The sequence below is a fragment of the Gossypium arboreum genome, chromosome 5, assembly GCF_025698485.1.
Source record: "Gossypium arboreum isolate Shixiya-1 chromosome 5, ASM2569848v2, whole genome shotgun sequence".
Lineage (NCBI taxonomy): Eukaryota > Viridiplantae > Streptophyta > Magnoliopsida > Malvales > Malvaceae > Gossypium > Gossypium arboreum.
The window spans coordinates 39,653,782-39,667,073 of NC_069074.1; the positions used below are offsets into that span (position 1 = coordinate 39,653,782).

General features: G+C 31.8%; 2 pseudogenes; both read right to left on the reverse strand.

The window, feature by feature from the left end:
* Positions 1-5,203: 5,203 nt before the first annotated feature.
* Positions 5,204-6,535, reverse strand: LOC128292661 (amino acid transporter AVT6E-like; annotated as a pseudogene).
* A 5,320-nt stretch (positions 6,536-11,855) lies between these two features.
* On the reverse strand, positions 11,856-12,411 carry LOC108450892 (putative ripening-related protein 1; annotated as a pseudogene).
* Positions 12,412-13,292: the final 881 nt, after the last annotated feature.

Sequence of the window (13,292 nt, forward strand, 5' to 3'; positions counted from 1 at the left end):
ATAATCCAACTCAATAATGTCGGTTAGAAGTCCATAATACTCCACATTTCCTCGACAGATTATTGTCCCTAGCACTAGCGTAACTTGTAATTAAAGAATTAACAACTACTCCACAATTTTGAGTTCTCCTCAATCTCTCGTGATATTTGGTATGAAATCTGAATCCATTCATGATGAAGCGACTATATCTTTTTACTACTCGATTCGGACCTTGGGAAAGCCATTTAACTTCGTCATTAACGACATTCCTACTCCAAACCTATTGAATCGAAAGTAAATTGAGTAATTATAAATGTTATGAGAAAACATTATTATTTGTCAATAAAATGTTGAGTTGCATACCGTTTGCCTTAACCATTCATGAAAAGATTCTGTGAATAACCTATTAATCTCGTGATGTTGTAATCTTCGTGAGCATGGACGAGATCTTAAGATTTGTTTGTACTCACTATGTTAAACACATGTTTAATTCGTTAAAAAATAAACAAATCAAAAAAAGAAGAATATTTATCATATTCTAGAACTTACTTGCGTAATTGTTCAAGTGCATCGTGGTGGAAAAGAACATATCTATGTGCTTGTATCCAAGATCGGTCATCTAATTCTACAATTTCAACTTTGCCGATTGGTTCTCCATAACTTTGAAATAAATAAGTTTTGTCCAAGTTAGGATCATTGAGTCCGACATTTCTACTTGGTCTATTCAATCTTTTTTCAACATCTAAATATCTAGAACGTAATGTCATACACTCCTCCGCCAAGTAGCCTTCAAAGAATTGATCCTTCCGGATAACGCTTGTTACAAAGAATAAGACTTCAATTTGCTTAGGAACCTAAACACCATGTACAACATTATCAAACCGGTAACTATAGGTATAAAAGTGAATGCCTTTGAAATAAATTAGCACCTTTCAATTGGATACATCTAACGATAGAAAACCGGCCCACCAATTATTGCTTCACGAGAGAGATGAATGATAAGGTGCACCATAATAGTGAAGAAGGAAGATGGAAAGATCTTCTCCAAATTGCATAATGTCAAAGCGGCTCGATCTTATACTTTTTCAAGTTCTTCAACATTCAGAACTTTGCCACAAATTGCTTTCATTATATTGGACAACTCAATTATACAGGACGTTACCTTCTTTGACATACAGCACCGTAAAGCAACTAGAAGTAGATCTTGCATCAGGATGTGATAGTCATGTGATTTTAATGAATATAGTCTTCGATCTTTAAGACTTACACATCGAGATATATTTGATGAATATGCATCCGGAACCTTTATATCCTTCAACACCGTGCAGAACATTTCTTTCTCTTCCTTGACATTGCAAAAATTGTAGGCGGCAACCAATATTTTCCATTAGGAAGTACTTGGGGATGAAGATCATGCCTAATTCCCATGTGAACTAAATCAAGTCGACTCTGAAGATTATCTTTTGATTTACCATCGACGTTCAAAATTGTCCGAATGATGTTCTCACAGACATTCTTCTCAATATGCATCACATCAAGATTGTGGCGTAATATGTGATGCTCCCAATAAGGCAACTCAAAAAATACTTCTTTTCTTCCACAAGTCCGCCTCATTAGGGTCATCCTCCTCGCCGATTCATCATCGATTCATCCTCGATCGCTCATTTGTTTGCTCGTTAGATGGTTGATTCACTTCCCGTGAATCAAATCCATATCTTTTAACATGAATAAGATTTCAGATCCAATGGTCTCCGCTCAGAGCTTTTTCAACTCTTCAAGATCAAATAAAGCCTTCAAAATCTATATCTATGATTTTCATCTAACCATCGACGATGCCCCATATAGCGTAACTTCTTCCCATTATATAAGTATTGATATGATATATATTTATGTTTTATGTAAGTTATGTAGATTATGTAAGTTATGAAATTTGAACTTTAAACTATATGCTTTAAGGAAATTATTAGATTAAACGCATGTATTAGTTAAGTTATGTAAGTTGTTATGTACGTTATGTGAGTTATGTAATTTATTTAAGTAATGATCAATATTGATACTATTTTGATAAAAATTAGTTATAATATATTTAAAAATGATCAATATTGTTATATTGATAAAATTATTTATAATTGACCCTTCAGCTTGTTGAAATTTTTAATTATTTTTAAGGTCGATGTAATTATTTATAAGCTCCATAGAACTTTTTTGAAATCTTTTTTTATACAAATACATTTAAAATATTAAATATTAAAATCAAACATTATTAATATAACAAAATAGTAATTTGAATATAATTATATCAAAAAAGAATCGTAGTTTAATTTTTATAAGTAAATTGGAAATAAATTAAGGTTATATAAATATTCAATAGCGATAGAACTTTTTCAATTCTTTTTGAATTTTTAAGATTCATCATACGTGGCGTTGTTACACCTAGGGAGGATCCATTATATCTTGCACTCGATATAAGGCAACTCGTCAAGTTTCCAACCTATATACTTTGAATCTTTAAAATATTTAAAATAAGGAATGGACAAGCAAGCTACATATATGGTAATAAAATTAATTCATACTTATTCATACTTAAGTTGAATCAAATAATAATTAAATTGAACCAAAATATAAAAACTTATTCATACTTATTCATACTTCAAATAATAATTAATACTATTTTGATAAAAATTAGTTATAACTTTTAAAGACATTTAAAAATATTAAATATTAAATATTAAATATTAAAATCAAACATTATTAATATAACAAAATAGTAATTTGAATATAATAATATCAAAAAGAATCGTAGTTTAATTTTTATAAGTAAATTGGAAATAAATTAAGGTTATATAACTATTCAATAGCGATAGAACTTTTTTCAATTCTTTTGAATTTTTAAGATTTATCATACGTAGCGTTGTTACACCTAGGAGGATCCATTATATCTTGCACTCGATATAAGGCAACCCGTCGGTTTCCAAATTTATATACTTTGAATATTTAAAATATTTAAAATAAGGTTGGAGAGAAGGTCACTATTGTTGTAATTATAATGGACAAGCAAGCTACATATATGGTAATAAAATTAATTCATACTTATCCATACTTAAGTTGAATCAAATAATAATTAAGTTGAACCAAATATAAAAAATTAATTTGAAACAAAATAGTTCTCGCTCCAAATGAACCAAGCAATTAAACCTTTACAAAATCGCAACCCCAAAATATTAATTTTTCCAAAATCATCATGATAAAACTATTATTGATTACAATTTTGAAATAAAATGTACCTTAATAAAACGTACCTGGTCTACTCCACTCTCACCAAAGAAATGAGGTCGGAGTCCAAAAATTAATATTTGTTAAGTAATTTAAAGTGAAAAGCATAAAAATAAGGAAACAAATTTAGCAACGAAACTCAGACGTACCTAGAACAAATGTCAATGGTCGTGGTGTATTTAGTTGCACCAAATATTATTTTAGGTGCTCGATAGTACCTAGAATGATGTAAGATTATAAGAGTAGCACCAAATATATTTCAGTTTAAGCAAATATAAAACTTTATCTATATCAGTTCCAAATTTTAATTGAAGATTAAATGGCGCTTCATTGAACCAATACTTGCGGGAGGAGCAGAAGCGATAAATGAAGTCAGTACACCTCAAAGAAAATTTGGCAAAAGCAGATCAGTATAGAAAGCACACTTATCATCAATGGGACAAAGGAAACTTAAGGATGTGATGACAGGAACTACTCAAGAAGACACTGATTATCACGTGTTCTTATTCATACTTCAAATAATAATTAATACTATTTTGATAAAAATTAGTTATAACTTTTAAAGACATTTAAAAATATTAAATATTAAATATTAAATATTAAATATTAAAATCAATTGCTTCAACCCCAATCAACTGGAATTTGCCAATGACCATGAAAAACATCATAATATATTGAGTCTTGCTGCAATTTACTATATCCAATATAAGCTTGCCATTCTAAATACCATTATCAGTGCCATTTTCTTCCTTCACCATAGCATTTATTACCTTCAATCGACATCTCATTTTATAATTAGAAATTGAAAAGCATTTTCAAACAAAATATAACAATTTTTTTATATAAAATGTGAGCAACAAGACAGCATTAAACTCTTAAATCAATCTAAATCGACACTAAACACATAAGTTGGATAGAAACATGAAAACAGACCAAAAGAACATCTAAAAAACCAAAATGGAATCACCATTATTATGTAAACATGAAAATGCACAGCTTTAAACAAACCAACTTTGCATGTGCAGAATCATACTCCACAAAACTCATAAACATTAACTTCTCCTAACCAGAATACTAACTTTATGTTTACAGAGGCCTTGATGAAAACTAACATAACTGTTGATATATAACTTATCTAATAAGAATCACAGAATATGCAGAAAGTACCTGAGTATTTAGTATCAAGAAAACCATGTAGTCAAAGGAAAAGAGCCAGAAATTGATCAATGTACGCAAAACTTGGTCTATATTTCAAAACTGGAGTAAAGCTTTCATCTAGTACCAAATACATACATATATAGAGACACAAACACACAGGCATACATCTTCCATTACCTAAATCTGTTTCTTGCAAATAAAAGATAAGTAAGCTTCTATAGGAAACTTAACGAAGGAAGCCAAATCGAGACAAAACACAAAAAAGAGTGGATGAAATAAGCTTAAAAATTTAGGAATGTAATTTAAATGTTAGGAAAAACATTAAAAATTAAGGAATGTAATTAAATGTTAATTAAACATTGAAAACATAAAAGGAAAAACATGTTGAAAGAAACATAAATGTTAGGGAAGACAATGTTTACCTTGATTGAATTGGAAATGTTTTCTTGAGGGTTTATTTAGAGATGCTTGGGATTGATCTCTAATAATGTCTAGAGACTTCCCTACTCATTGCATTTGAAGAACAGAAGTCTGTTTCTGGTCGACAAAACAATCAAATGAGTTCTAAAAATAAACAACATTTAATGATTGGTATAATATTAATTATATTTGCTAATAACATGTGGGAATAAACAAATAAAATGATAAAAAAACAACCAAAGAATTTGGTATAACATTAACAGGAGAAATAGGACCAAGCTCAATACCATTAAAAGATAGTAAGTTACATTGTATACATATTATCATTGCAATTTGGTATAAATATTCCGATTATCCCAAAGAATGCTAACTATCACACCAATATTAACATTAACCACGACAAAAAATTTTCTACTCTACTCAAGCTCATGCTCTCTTCTTGTCGACTTATCCTCAATGCAATTAGAGTAGGGAACGTAAAACCTAAGGAAACAATTGTTGTTGCTCCAAAGAATTTGAAAGTTGTCCATATATTTGGGATCATAGTAGATCCAATATATATAAGCACAAACAATATTATGTCAATGCCAAAGACCTTTTTTTACTCTCCGTGAGAGGAGCTGATCCCTCAAACACCAAGTTATCCACAGTTTGCCATAGGGAAAAGTGAATAACAGGGAAAACCAGAACCAAATGAAGAGCAAATATAATTCAAAGCGATTATAAAACAAATTCCAGATTCCTATCAAAATTGGTCAAAACATCACCTTCAAGGTCCTTTCCAAGAGCAAATACCACGATATTGTTGTTCGGGCATAGACCACAACACAAAGAGCAGTTGTGATTCTCCCCACCTATTCATCTTTTGAGGAGATCGCCCTTCGAGCTCATTGTATATAGGTTGAACATTGAAATGGCAAACATATGCATTAGTCATAATAGGGATAACTACTAGTAAATCCAAAATTTCCATTTTCGATCCAAAATCTGGGCTCATCCTTGGAGCCTCTATCTTCCCTTCAATAAGCTTAATGAATGCAACAGCAAAGCAAACCACAACAAAAACAACAGCGAGAGCTACCGAAGCAGCCGAAGTCATGCTCAATGAATCAATTCTAACACGCAAAGTGGAGCAAGAAAAACAACCATAACAACCAAAACCAATAACTTCCTATAATCCCAAAAACCATGTCCTAACCACTGATCGAGAACCCCAATATGACGAACCGAACCAGACATAACATCACCCATAATAATCAAATAAACTATCAGGACACCTGCATTGTTGACAATTATGCAAATCTCAGACAAAACCCTAGCAGTTCTCCCCATTGCAATTTGCACAACTTCCCCATAAGATCTAGCTTTACAAGAAACCGCAAACCTAATCAACATCTCGACAGTAATTTCAGACAAAATCCCAATCAGGATTATCAAAAAAATCCTTAAAACAAGCCCCAGAACCTTCATAGTAGCAGGTAAAGCCATGATTCCAGCACCAATAATTGTGGTGGTTAAGTTAAAAACAGTACAAGAAACACCAGACCCGGTATTGGGTTTACTTAAAACAAGGGTATAATCATCGAGATCAAACCCATTTCAAACCATTTCAAACAAAAAAAAAGGCAAGTAATACAGTAACTACACATTAATTTGACGGGGACTCAAAAGCTAACCATTTCAAACCCATGAAGCATATGACCATCGACGAGAGGAAAGGGAAAATAGTTAGGGATTTCGGGGATGGGGGAACAGATTAAGGGAAAAAAAAGGGACTTGGGGAAAATGTTAGGGATTTCGGGTTTGGGGAATTAGGGGATGATTTGTGGAAAAAGAAAGAGGTGTTTTTTGTTTTAGGGATTTAGGGAAGGAAGAGACGAAATGGGGGAAAATGACTTAGCAAAAAATAAAACTGATTTCGGGTAAAGGGCATAAACCTCAGGAGAGAAAAAACGACGCCGTTTCAAATAAGGAAATTTTGTGGCGTTTTTAGCAACGTGCCAGTAATGAGACCTTTTGCGACGTTTTCAGCAAAGCGCCACTAACGCCTCTTTTATCTACACTACAAAACGGTGCCGTTCTAATACGAGTTGTGGGGTTTATTATAGAAACGCCGCTAAAGCCGCTACTATTCAGAGGAAACGGCGCCGTTTTACTGTAATGTATAATGAAAATTTATGGCGTTTTCTAAAAAAATGCCGCTATTTCCGATCTTTAGCGGCGTTTTATGTATAAACGCCGCTAATACCTTAATATTTTATAAAAATTGATCAAAATTTAAAACTATATATTTAGAATTTCTTTTAAATTATATCTAAATAATGTTATTGTGATGAATGTTAGTGTAGTACAAAATATATATTTCATATATTTATATTAGGTTTAGTACAAATTGCAAGAATCTCATAAAATTTTAAATATTGGTTCAATATTCAATAATATACCTTAAACTTTAAACCTTAAACCATAAACTTACACTCTAAACCCTAACTATAGTTGAAACTTTAATTTTGATTTAATACACATTTTAAAATACATATTATGTATGCATATAAATTAATTAAATAAAAACATGATGCTATTTATTATATCAATAATGTGTAAATATTTTACAAGATCTAGATCAAATTACGTTCATGTACACAATTGCACACTAAACCACTTTTCATATATATATATATTTATATATATATTTTAAAATAATAATTTATATATATTTATCTTATATACATTTATCTTCTAAATTAAAATCCAAAATTATACTCTAAATTTAAAACCCTAAACCTAAGACTCTAAACCCTAAATCTTAGACCACAAGCACAAAACCCCTAACCCCAAACTTTAAACCCCAAAACCATTCAGTAACCTCTAAACCAACCATAACTCCTAGACCAAACTATAAAGTACTTTAAAAACTGTTAACCCTAAACCATAATCGTAAACATATTTTTGGGAATTCGTGTGGCCAATGTTAGTGTAGTACAAATTAAAACACATATATATATATGTTTATATTCTTATATTAAATAATATGAGTATATACAAAATAGCATGAATCTTAGTAAAATCCAAATGTTCTTCAGTTAATTTCTAGCTAATAGTATCATTTCCTTAAACCCTTAACCTAAACTTAATTTTTAACATATTTTATTTGAGACATTCTATTTAATCTAAATATATTTAAACAAAAAAATAGATAAAATACACAATAGCATTATTATTTATACAAAGTTACATAACTTTAATAAAACAATTTCTCTATTGGAACACTCTAGTACTTATAATGTCCACTCTGTAAGATATTTCTATGTTATATAAGCTTGGAAATTACACATAGTTCAACAAATGCTAATTCCACATTCAAAATCACCCTTTCTTAATAGCATCCCAGGTAAGAATCTGGAAAGGAAATTATCTCTTAAGAAGTTAATAATTGTCCCATTGTAAACTTCAACCCTAACCTTTAAACCCTAAATCATAATCCCTAAACCCATAATTCATCATAAACCTTCAAATACTAGTTAACTCCTGAACCGTATATCTTAAACCATAGTTAACTCATAAACCTGCTTAAACCCTAAACCATATATCTTAAACTATAATGATAATTAATTTAATATTTTAAATTCAATACTATCTCTTTTACGATTATATAAGAAAATATTTAATATATTGTATAACCATAAATTTTAATAATTATTATTTTAGGGGTTATAGATTAGTGTTTATGATTTTTTTTGGGGTTTAGGGGTTATATGACTTTTAGCGGCGTTTTACCAAAAGCACCGCTAATGCTCTGGTTTTTAGCGGTGTTTTACCAAAAGTGCCGCTAATGCTCTAGTTTTTAGCGGCGTTTTACCAAAAGCGTCGCTAATGCTCTGGTTTTTAGCGGCGTTTTACCAAAAGCGCCGCTAATGCTTTGTTTTTAGTGGCGTTTTTTAAAACGCCACTATTGCTCTGTATTTTAAAATTTTTGCGGCGTTTTTTGATAAAACGCCGCTAAAGCCCTATTTTCCTGTAGTGAAGCTGCTCAAGCTTGAGCTTGGCTCGACAATGCCTTAATCGAAGTTGAATTTTCTTTTCGAGTTTAAATCAAGCAACTTTCGAGCACACGTACATCATTTACACCTCTGTCAAACAAACCAAATCCAACACTCATCCAAATTCGAGTACTAAGAATTTCTTCAAATAAGAAGTAAGAATAGAGCTAACGATGAAGATTTATAACATAATTTATGACTCAAAATACATAATATAATATATATAACTTTTACATTAATAGTAATATGAACTTTAACTAGGATGCACAAGAAATCTTTAGTCTAATACAAACATTATAAATATTTATATGGATAAACTGATTAATTAGTATCACTCCAATAAATATCCATCCCACCTCAATTGCTCACTCCAAGAGCCTTCCAAACTGCTTGATCTCAGCCAATTGACATTGCACAAATTCTATCTCGTAGACCTCTTCCTACAATAATGAATATTCATCCTATGCTTATTTGTGCAAAGGCTGGTATTCATAAGCGCTAAGCGTGTTTTGTAAACCTTTCACTAGATGAGCCCTGAGATTTTGTTGAAGCTGCTAGTCAACCGTAATGGAAGAATGTAGTAGAACTTGAATTGTATGCAATAATAAAACAAGATACATGAAGCTTGTTTAAATTTCCAAGGGGTCACAAGCCAGTGGGATGTAAATGCATGTTCAAAGTCAAAAGAGATGTAGGTTCAGCAAGGTAAAAAGCTAGACTGGTCGCAAAAGGGTACTCCTAGATTGTTGGACATAACTTCAAGGAAACTGATAATCCAAAAATTAAAGAAAATATAGTGGGGATCATTTTTAAACTTTGAATTAACCAACAAATGAAAGTTGAGACAATTAGATATTCCCAATGCGTTTCTGAATAAGGAGTTCATAGAAGAGGTATACATGTTAGTTACAACTTCCGATTCGAGCATTGTATTGTTGGAGGAGATCAATTAGTGTGTAAACCGAAAAAGGCCTTTTGTGGGTTCAAGCAAGCCCTAGAGGCATGGTTTGAAAAGCTTAAAGAGTAGGTTGGATAACTGGGTTCAAACAATCAGCCACGACATTGCTCTCTCATTAAGAACATTAACAGGAAGAAAGCGTATCTACTAGTGTATGTGGAAGCCATAGTCATTACAGGGGATGATCAATGGAAAATTGATGTATTGGTGAAATCACTTGATCAAAAATTCTTATTAAAGGATCTAAGAGACTTGGTTTTTTATCTAGGGGTGGAAGCATAGGCTGTTGATGCAAAGTGTTGTTGAAGCATAGGGTTGCTTGCTTAATAGACACCAGTGATTGAAGTTTAACATAAACAAACTTAATTGAAAGAGTTCAAACATGAAATAAAATTTTAAAAGTAAAACTCTGAATTAAGCGTGAGTGTCGCAGCTTTAACAATTGCTTTTTCCTATCCCAAAAGGCTCCAAATAAGCATTTAAGGAAGTAGATTATTTGATTGCACCACTAACAAAAGCAATAAAGATAGAAAAATGAAAAGAATAGATCGCTGTTGCCGGGGATCGAACCCGGGTCACCCGCGTGACAGGCGGGAATCCTTACCACTATACTAAATGACTTAGTTGCTGTGATTGTTAAATTTTATTTTATTGTTTGTAACTTTTGAAATTTGGCCGCAAAGGCACAAAAGAAGCGAAGGGAGGATAATATTTAGAGTAGTTTTAGTTGTTCAACGAAGAGCTTTGACTGGTAACAAACTAGATACGTAGATTGATTGGTGATTTTAGTTTATTTTGACTTCAACCTTCACATTTGTAAATTCTCTCCTTCGTTGATTCTTCCCCGTCTTTATGGAATAGGAAGAAAAAAAATTTCTTTGTTGATGGTCATAGCAGCTTTCAATATTTGATTTGGTCGCTTTCTTGAATTATCATCGAGACTGCTTGTCAGCACACATGGTATTTTTTGAAAGCAGGCTGATCCATCAACATCTGGGACTATAATTCTTTCACCCAAAACCCTGTGCTGGTGAAACCAAAACTCCACTTATCATTTTTCTTTAAGATCTTACATACAATGTACATGTGTGAACAGGAATACTAAGATATAAACTTCCAAAAACTTTTCAAATATATGAAAATCTTGAAAAAGAAAAGCATATCTATGTCCAGTCCTGGTGACTAAATCCGAGTAAGGTAAATTTTTTGATAAATTAAGGCAACCATGAACTAGCAGTGTTAGTTCTTACCAGAAACATGTTACCTAGTTTACATAGGATGAGAAGATTGATGAATATTACCCACAAGTCATGACCTATGAAAACATGGAAGAAAAATAGTTAAAAAGACAATGAAATTTATACCCATATGCCATTTGATTTATGGATATATGCTCCCTAATTGTTGAGATTCATCAAGCTCGAGCTCTACTCAAAATTCATTGCTTGAAATATGGCTCCAATTTGGTCGAATACTATTCCAAAAGCTCCAACTCGGCTCGTGGTAAAATCAAACTATTTAAGCTTGGTTAGATACAGCATTCACATATTTAAGCTTGAGTTTGAACCCGTTTCGTAGACAACATAGTAATCTAATATTAAAAATATTGAAAATGTATTATTAATAAAAAGCTCGATCAAGCTCGCGAGCTGCTCAAATCAAGTAATAAGGTGCTCAAATCAAGTAATAAGGTACTCAAACATGGCTCACTTGATAACTCAAGCTGCTCATGCTTGATTTGATTTCGAATTTCTTTCGAATAACTTGCAAGCACAAGTGCCTTGTTTATACCCCTATCGAACTCGTACCAAATCCAACACTTATCTGATTTCGAGAATTAACTAAGAATTTCTACAAGAAAGAAGGAAGGATAGAGCAAATAATGAAGATTTAAAACATAATTTATGGCTCAAAATACATAATATATATATAAATTTTACATTAATAGTAACATAAATGTTAACTAAGGTGCACAAGAAATTTTTAGTCTAGTACATACATTATAAATATAAATATGGATAAAGTGATTAATCAAGATCGCACCAAGAGATATCCATCCCGTCCCAGTCGCTCTCAGGCACTCCAAGAGCCTTCCAAACGCTTTGAGGCATCAACAATGTTGTTAGGGCAAGGGGCTGATAATCATGGTCCGAATTGCAACTCATAGTAGAATCACATTCATCAACAACTTTAGCCCTCACAGATTTTCCATTGCCATGGATGTTGATATAATTCAAACACCTCTTCCCGTTGTTGTACCACCACAGAAAGTGCCACCACAGGTCATCATCGGAGTGGTACTGGTTGTCACATTCAGATGGTGCACCACCGTCTCCATCTCGCTCAAAGTCATTAAGCGTCGGTGTTGCTTTCGATTGGCTTGGTACAAGGGTGAACATTTGTATGTCGTGTACCACTTGCCATCCTTGCAACAATCGAACCATTTTCCGGTTGCATTGCCCTCGGTGGAGGGTTTTCCTTTGATCTTGCCACTAGGGCTGCACGTCGTGCTTCAACACTAAGAAAAATAAGAAGAATGCAAAGGAGAGGAAAGACAATCGAACAAATTACTTGCTTCTTCATTTTATCTTTTAAGTCACTGCTTTTGATGTTTTAGTGCAGAAAACTTCAAGTGGGAAAAGCAATATACCGAGATCTTAGCAATGAGTAATTTAAAATATTGGTCTCTCACTATGAAAATTTATGATGGACTGAAGACTTACCATTAAGCTGAACCAAATTTTGTAATATATTTATCATTCAAAAGCATCTATGTGGGAGGTTCCTGCAGGTTTGGTTCACTTTTAGTTTATTTTTCTTAAATATCTTATGGCAGCTATGTGTTGATGAAGATCGAAGGGGCTTTAGATTATACTTGTCAACAAATCATTTTACTGGCTGATGCCTAAATTGGATGGATTTGAAGATGGTTACACTTAGCTTTTCATTTTCTATAAAATTTTTGCAGTGAAAATTATTTTCTATACATACATTACACGTATACTTCTTTAAAATATCTTTAAATATATACACATATAAAATCATATTCCTGATATCCAGTCCCAATAGTAGTGTTAGAATTTCTGTCTTGAATTCCGTTCACAGGAAAGAACCAAGGTGAAAGAGCCAAAGGAGGAGCAATAAGTATATAAACCTTGACAAATTAACTTTCCTAGTTAAAGCAGCAGCATATAATATTGTTTTAATTGGCAGAGAAATTTTGTCCGTAAGCTAGAAATGTGCATATAAAAATATTAAGCACCAAAATTAGATGTGGGTAAAAAATTTAACTCAAAATAATTTATCGACGAGAAACCCAATTCAATTTTTAGTTCTATAATATATTATATAATTTATTTCATATAAAAATTAATTTATAATACTATACAATACTAAAGTATAAACATTAAAATATTTTTCTTTAAAATTAAAATAAAATTATTTTAAAACGTTAAATAAAAATA